Source organism: Oncorhynchus masou, unplaced genomic scaffold (genome assembly GCF_036934945.1).
Source record: "Oncorhynchus masou masou isolate Uvic2021 unplaced genomic scaffold, UVic_Omas_1.1 unplaced_scaffold_5087, whole genome shotgun sequence".
Taxonomy (NCBI): Eukaryota; Metazoa; Chordata; class Actinopteri; order Salmoniformes; family Salmonidae; genus Oncorhynchus; species Oncorhynchus masou.
Genome location: NW_027011489.1, coordinates 193 through 7,688, shown reverse-complemented (window position 1 = coordinate 7,688; position 7,496 = coordinate 193). Strand labels below are relative to the sequence as shown.

General features: G+C 44.5%; 1 pseudogene; it reads left to right on the top strand.

Annotated features, from left to right (window-relative positions):
* Positions 1-249: 249 nt before the first annotated feature.
* On the top strand, positions 250-7,251 carry LOC135535746 (collagen alpha-2(VI) chain-like; annotated as a pseudogene).
* Positions 7,252-7,496: the final 245 nt, after the last annotated feature.

Below are 7,496 nucleotides of genomic sequence, written 5' to 3'. Positions count from 1 at the left end.
TGTGTTATCATGTGCCCTAACGTGTGTGTGTTACCATGTGCCCTAACGTGTGTGTGTGTGTTATCATGTGCCCTAACGTGTGTGTGTGTTACCATGTGCCCTAACGTGTGTGTGTTATCATGTGCCCTAACGCGTGTGTGTTATCATGTGTCCTAACGTGTGTGTGTTAACATGTGCCCTAACGTGTGTGTGTTATCATGTGTCCTAACGTGTGTGTGTTAACATGTGCCCTAACGTGTGTGTGTTATCATGTGTCCTGCAGAGAAACATGAGTGTCCTATAGACGTGTACTTTACGTATCGACACGTCTGAGACCATCGCCCTGCAAGAACCTCCCCCTGGATCACTGGTGGAGAGCATTAAGGTTCCTACTACTACAACTATATTATAATGTCCCCCTCCCCTGGATCACTGGTGGAGAGCATTAAGGTTCCTACTACAACTATATTATAATGTCCCCCTCCCCCTGGATCACTGGTGGAGAGCATTAAGGTTCCTACTACTACAACTATATTATACTGTCGCCCCTCCCCCTCGGATCACTGGTGGAGAGCATTAAGGTTCCTACTACTACAACTATATTATAATGTCCCCCTCCCCCTGGATCACTGGTGGAGAGCATTAAGGTTCCTACTACAACTATATTATAATGTCCCCCTCCCCCTGGATCACTGGTGGAGAGCATTAAGGTTCCTACTACTACAACTATATTATAATGTCCCCCTCCCCCTGGATCACTGGTGGAGAGCATTAAGGTTCCTACTACTACAACTACTACTAAAATACAGTTTTATATCTTTATGTTTGAAGCCTGAAATGTGGCAAAAGGTTGCAAAGTTCAAGGGGGCCTAATACTTTCGCAAGGCACTGTAGATAGATAGATAGATAGATAGATAGATAGATAGATAGATAGATAGATAGATAGATAGATAGATAGATAGATAGATAGATAGATAGATAGATACAGTAGATAGATAGATACAGTAGATAGATGGATGGATGTCTAACCCCCTCCTCCTCCCTGATGTGTGTGCAGATGTTTACAGAGCTTTTTGTTAGATAGATAGATAGATAGATAGATAGATAGATAGATAGATAGATAGAATTGATAAAAAATAAAATTGGGCGTGCAAAATTATTCAGCCACCTTAAGTTAATACTTTGTAGCGCCACCTTTTGCTGCGATTACAGCTGTAAGTCGCTTGGGGTATGTCTCTATCAGTTTTGCACATGGAGAGACTGACATTTTTTCCCATTCCTCCTTGCAAAACAGCTCGAGCTCAGTGAGGTTGGATGGAGAGCATTTGTGAACAGCAGTTTTCAGTTCTTTCCACAGATTCTCGATTGGATTCAGGTCTGGACTTTGACTTGGCCATTCTAACACCTGGATATGTTTATTTTTGAACCATTCCATTGTAGATTTTGCTTTATGTTTTGGATCATTGTCTTGATGGAAGACAAATCTCCGTCCCAGTTTCAGGTCTTTTGCAGACTCCATCAGGTTTTCTTCCAGAATGGTCCTGTATTTGGCTCCATCCATCTTCCCATCAATTTTAACCATCTTCCCTGTCCCTGCTGAAGAAAAGCAGGCCCAAAACATGATGCTGCCACCACCATGTTTGACAGTGGGGATGGTGTGTTCAGGGTGATGAGCTGTGTTGCTTTTACGCCAGACATAACGTTTTGCATTGTTGCCAAAAAGTTCAATTTTGGTTTCATCTGACCAGAGCACCTTCTTCCACATGTTTGGTGTGTCTCCCAGGTGGCTTGTGGCAAACTTTAAACAACACTTTTTATGGATATCTTTAAGAAATGGCTTTCTTCTGGCCACTCTTCCATAAAGGCCAGATTTGTGCAATATACGACTGATTGTTGTCCTATGGACAGAGTCTCCCACCTCAGCTGTAGATCTCTGCAGTTCATCCAGAGTGATCATGGGCCTCTTGGCTGCATCTCTGATCAGTCTTCTCCTTGTATGAGCTGAGAGTTTAGAGGGACGGCCAGGTCTTGGTAGATTTGCAGTGGTCTGATACTCCTTCCATTTCAATATTATCGCTTGCACAGTGCTCCTTGGGATGTTTAAAGCTTGGGAAATATTTTGTATCCAAATCCAGCTTTAAACTTCTTCACAACAGTATCTCGGACCTGCCTGGTGTGTTCCTTGTTCTTCATGATGCTCTCTACGCTTTTAACGGACCTCTGAGAATATCACAGTGCAGATACATTTATACGGAGACTTGATTACACACAGGTGGATTGTATTTATCATCATTAGTCATTTAGGTCAACATTGGATCATTCAGAGATCCTCACTGAACTTCTGGAGAGAGTTTGCTGCACTGAAAGTAAAGGGGCTGAATAATTTTGCACGGCCAATTTTTCAGTTTTTGATTTGTTAAAAAAGTTTGAAATATCCAATAAATGTCGTTCCACTTCATGATTGTGTCCCACTTGTTGTTGATTCTTCACAAACAAATACAGTTTTATATCTTTATGTTTGAAGCCTGAAATGTGGCAAAAGGTCGCAAAGTTCAAGGGGGCCTAATACTTTCGCAAGGCACTGTAGATAGATAGATAGATAGATAGATAGATAGATAGATAGATAGATAGATAGATAGATAGATAGATAGATAGATAGATACAGTAGATAGATGGATGGATGTCTAACCCCCTGTGCAGATGTTTACAGAGCTTTTTGATAGATATATATATAGATAGATAGATAGATAGATAGATAGATAGATAGATAGATAGATAGATAGATAGATAGATAGATAGATAGATAGATAGATAGATAGATAGATAGATAGATAGATAGATAGATAGATAGATAGATAGATAGATGGATGGATGGATGGATGGATGGATGGATGGATGGATGTCTAACCTCCTCCCTGATGTGTGTGCAGATGTTTACAGAGCGTTTTGCAGAGCGTCTGGAGGATGCTGACTATAAAGGTCTGGTCCAGATCAGATGGCAGTTAGGAGGACTACACTTCTCCCAGAGACAACAGGTCTTCAGCCGTATACAGGCCAAGGACGCCTTCATCCAGGTGGGTCTAACTCACACACACACACGCACGTAGCACACACACACACACTCACACACACGCACGCATGTAGCACACACACACACACGTAGCACACACACACACACAGGCACGTAGCACACACACACACACACACACACTCACACGCACGTAGCACACACACGCATGTAGCACACACACACGCATGTAGCACACACACACACACACACGCACTCACACGCACACTCACACACACGTAGCACACACACACACACACACACACACACACACACACACACACCACACACACACACTCACACACACTCACTCGCACACTCACACACACGTAGCACACACATGCATGCATGTAGCACACACACACACGCATGTAGCACACACACACACGCATGTAGCACACACACACACGCATGTAGCACACACACACACGCATGTAGCACACACACACACGCATGTAGCACACACACACACACATGTAGCACACACACACACGCATGTAGCACACACACACACGCATGTAGCACACACACACACGCACATAGCACACACGCACACGCACACACACACGTAGCACACACACACGCACGTAGCACGCATGTAGCACACACACACACACGCATGTAGCACACACACACGCATGTAGCACACACACACACGCATGTAGCACACACACACGCACGTAGCACACACGCACACGCACACACACGTAGCACACACACACACGCACGTAGCACACACACACACACTCACACGCACGTAGCACACACTCACACGCACGTAGCACAAACACACACACACACACGCACGTAGCACACACACTCACACGCACGTAGCACACACTCACACGCACGTAGCACACACACACACGCACGTAGCACAGGGGGATACAGTAACTGTTGTTGTTTCAGGGGGATACAGTAACTGTTGTTGTTTCAGGGGGATACAGTAACTGTTGTTGTTGTTGTTTCAGGGGGATACAGTAACTGTTGTTGTTTCAGGGGGATACAGTAACTGTTGTTGTTGTTGTTGTTGTTTCAGGGGGATACAGTAATTGTTGTTGTTGTTGTTTCAGGGGGATACAGTAACTGTTGTTGTTGTTGTTTCAGGGGATACAGTAACTGTTGTTGTTGTTGTTTCAGGGGGATACAGTAACTGTTGTTGTTGTTGTTTCAGGGGGATACAGTAACTGTTGTTGTTGTTTCAGGGGGATACAGTAACTGTTGTTGTTGTTCTTTCAGGGGGTGAGGGGTATACGGTATCTTGGTAAGGGAACCTACATCGACTGCGCCCTCGCCAACATGACACAGGAAATGACACGCTCGCCTTCGGACCCCAGGGCGCTGCGATTCGCTGTCGTCATCACCGACGGTCACGTGACAGGAAACCCGTGCGGCGGGGTGAAGGTGACGGCCGAGCGTGCGCGCGACGAGGGCATCAGAATGTTTGTGGTCGCGGCCACGAAGAACGTGGACGAGACGGGTCTGAGGGAGATCGCTAACTCTCCGGCCAACGTCTACAGAAAAGACTTCCTGGCTGTCGACCTCAGTGGCAACAAGCCTGTTATACAGCTGGACACTATAGACCGCATCATCAAGACCATGGTAACACACACACACACACACACACACACACACACACACACACACTGTTACACAGCTGGACACTATAGACCGCATCATCAAGACCATGGTAACACACACACACACACACACACACACACACACACACATACTGTTATACAGCTGGACACTGTAGACCGCATCATCAAGACCATGGTAACACACACACACACACACACACACACACACACATACTGTTATACAGCTGGACACTATAGACCGCATCATCAAGACCATGGTAACACACACACACACACACACACACTGTTATACAGCTGGACACTATAGACCGCATCATCAAGACCATGGTAACACACACACACACACACACACACACACACACACACACACTGTTATACAGCTGGACACTATAGACCGCATCATCAAGACCATGGTAACACACACACACACACACACACACACACACTATTATACAGCTGGACATTATAGACCACATCATCAAGACCATGGTAACACACACACACACACACACACACACACACACACACACACACACTGTGATGATGACGTACTATAGTTTAATATTTAAACTCTGTATTTTGTCTTTTTCCAGACCCATCTGGCCTATCAGGAGGTGAGACTGAGGACAACAATATCACTGTTACCATGGTGACATATCACTATACACACAATATATCCAAAGTATGTGGACACCAATTCAAATGAGTGGATTCGGCTATTTCTGCTACACTCGTTGCTGACAGGTGTATAAAATTAAGTACACAGCCATGCAATCTCCATAGACAAACATTGACAGTAGAATGGGCCTTACTGAAGAGCTCAGTGTTTTTCAACTTGGCACCGTCATAGGATGCCTCCTTTCCAACAAGTCAGTTTGTCAGATTTCTGCCCTGCTAGAGCTGCCCTGGTCAACTGTAAGTGCTGTTACTGTGAAGTAGAAACGTCTAGGAGCAACAACGGCTCAGCCACGAAGTGGTAGGCCACACAAGCTCACAGAACGGGACCGCCGAGTGCTGAAGCACGTAGCGCGTAAAAATGGTCTGTTCTCAGTTGCAACACTCACTACTGAGTTCCAACCTGCCTCTGGAAGCAACGTCAGCACAAGAACTGTTCGTCGGGAGCTTCATGAATTGGGTTTCCATGGCCGAGCAGCCGCACACAAGCCCCAGATCACCATGCCGAACGCCAAGTATCGGAAACACGTTCTCTGGAGTGATGAATCACGTTTTACAATCTGATAGTCCGGCTGACAAAACTGGGTTTGGCGGATGCCAGGAGAACGCTACCTGCCCCAATGCATAGTACCAACTGTAAAGTTTGGTGGAGGAGGAATAATGTTCTGGGGCTGTTTTTCATGGCTCTGGGCCCTTAGTTCCAGTGAAGGGAAATCTTAACACTACAGTATACAATGACATTCTAGATGATTCTGTGCTTCCTACTTTGTGGCAACAGTTTGGGGAAGGCCCTTTGCTGTTTCAGCTTGACAATGCCCCTGTGCACAAAGCGAGGTCCATACAGAAATGGTTTGTCGAGATCGGTGTGGAATAACTTGAATGGCCTGCACAGAGCCCTGACCTCAACTTCATCGAACACCTTTGGGATGAATTGGAACGCCGACTGCGAGCCAGGTCTAATCGCCCGACCTCACTAATGCTCTTGTGGCTGAATGGAAGCAAGTCCCCGCAGCAATCTTCCAACATCTAGTGGAAAGCCTTCCCAGAAGAGTGGAGGCTGTTATAGCAGCAATGTTCCAACATCTAGTGGAAAGCCTTCCCAGAAGAGTGGAGGCTGTTATAGCAACAAAGGAGGGACCAACTCCATACTAATGTCCATGATTTTGGAATGAGATGTTTGATGAGCAGGTGTCCATATACTTTTGATCATGTAGTGTATATATATATATATATACATTAGAGGTTTGATTATTGATTCATTGATTGATTCATTGATACTAGATATCTATGTTTATCCCTGTCTGATTGATTGATTGATACTAGATATCTCTGTTTATCCCTGTCTGATTGATTGATTGATTGATTGATTGATTTATACTAGATATCTATGTTTATCCATGTCTGATTGATTGATTGAGCCTAGATATCTCTGTTTATCCCTGTCTGATTGATTGATTGATTTATACTAGATATCTCTGTTTATCCCTGTCTGATTGATTGATTGATTGATTGATTGATTTATACTAGATATCTCTGTTTCTCCCTGATTGATTGATACGAGATATCTCGGTTTCTCCCTGATTGATTCATACTAGATGTCTCTGTCTCTCCCTGATTGATTGATTGATTTATTGATTCATACTAGATGTCTCTGTCTCTCCCTGATTGATTTATACTAGATATCTCTGTTTCTCCCTGATTGATTGATACGAGATATCTCGGTTTCTCCCTGATTGATTCATACTAGATGTCTCTGTCTCTCCCTGATTGATTGATTGATTGATTGATTGATTGATTGATACTAGATGTCTCTGTCTCTCCCTGATTGATTGATTCCTGATATCTCTGTTTCTCCCATGTTAGTGCTACAAGGTGAAGTGTCTAGAGACAGAAGGACCTCCTGGTCCCAAAGGACACAGAGGACAGAAGGTACACACACAGACACACACACACAGACAGACAGACAGACAGACAGACAGACAGACAGACAGACAGACAGACAGACAGACAGACAGACAGACAGACAGACAGACAGACAGTTGTTCTCCTCCTCTCTGGTTTCTTGCGTTAAAGGGCCATCCACACTAAGGACGATAATGATAAACTATATATGAATATACATAACGCTGTAGGTCTATTAATAATGTGGAATCACAGACCATCCTACTGCACCC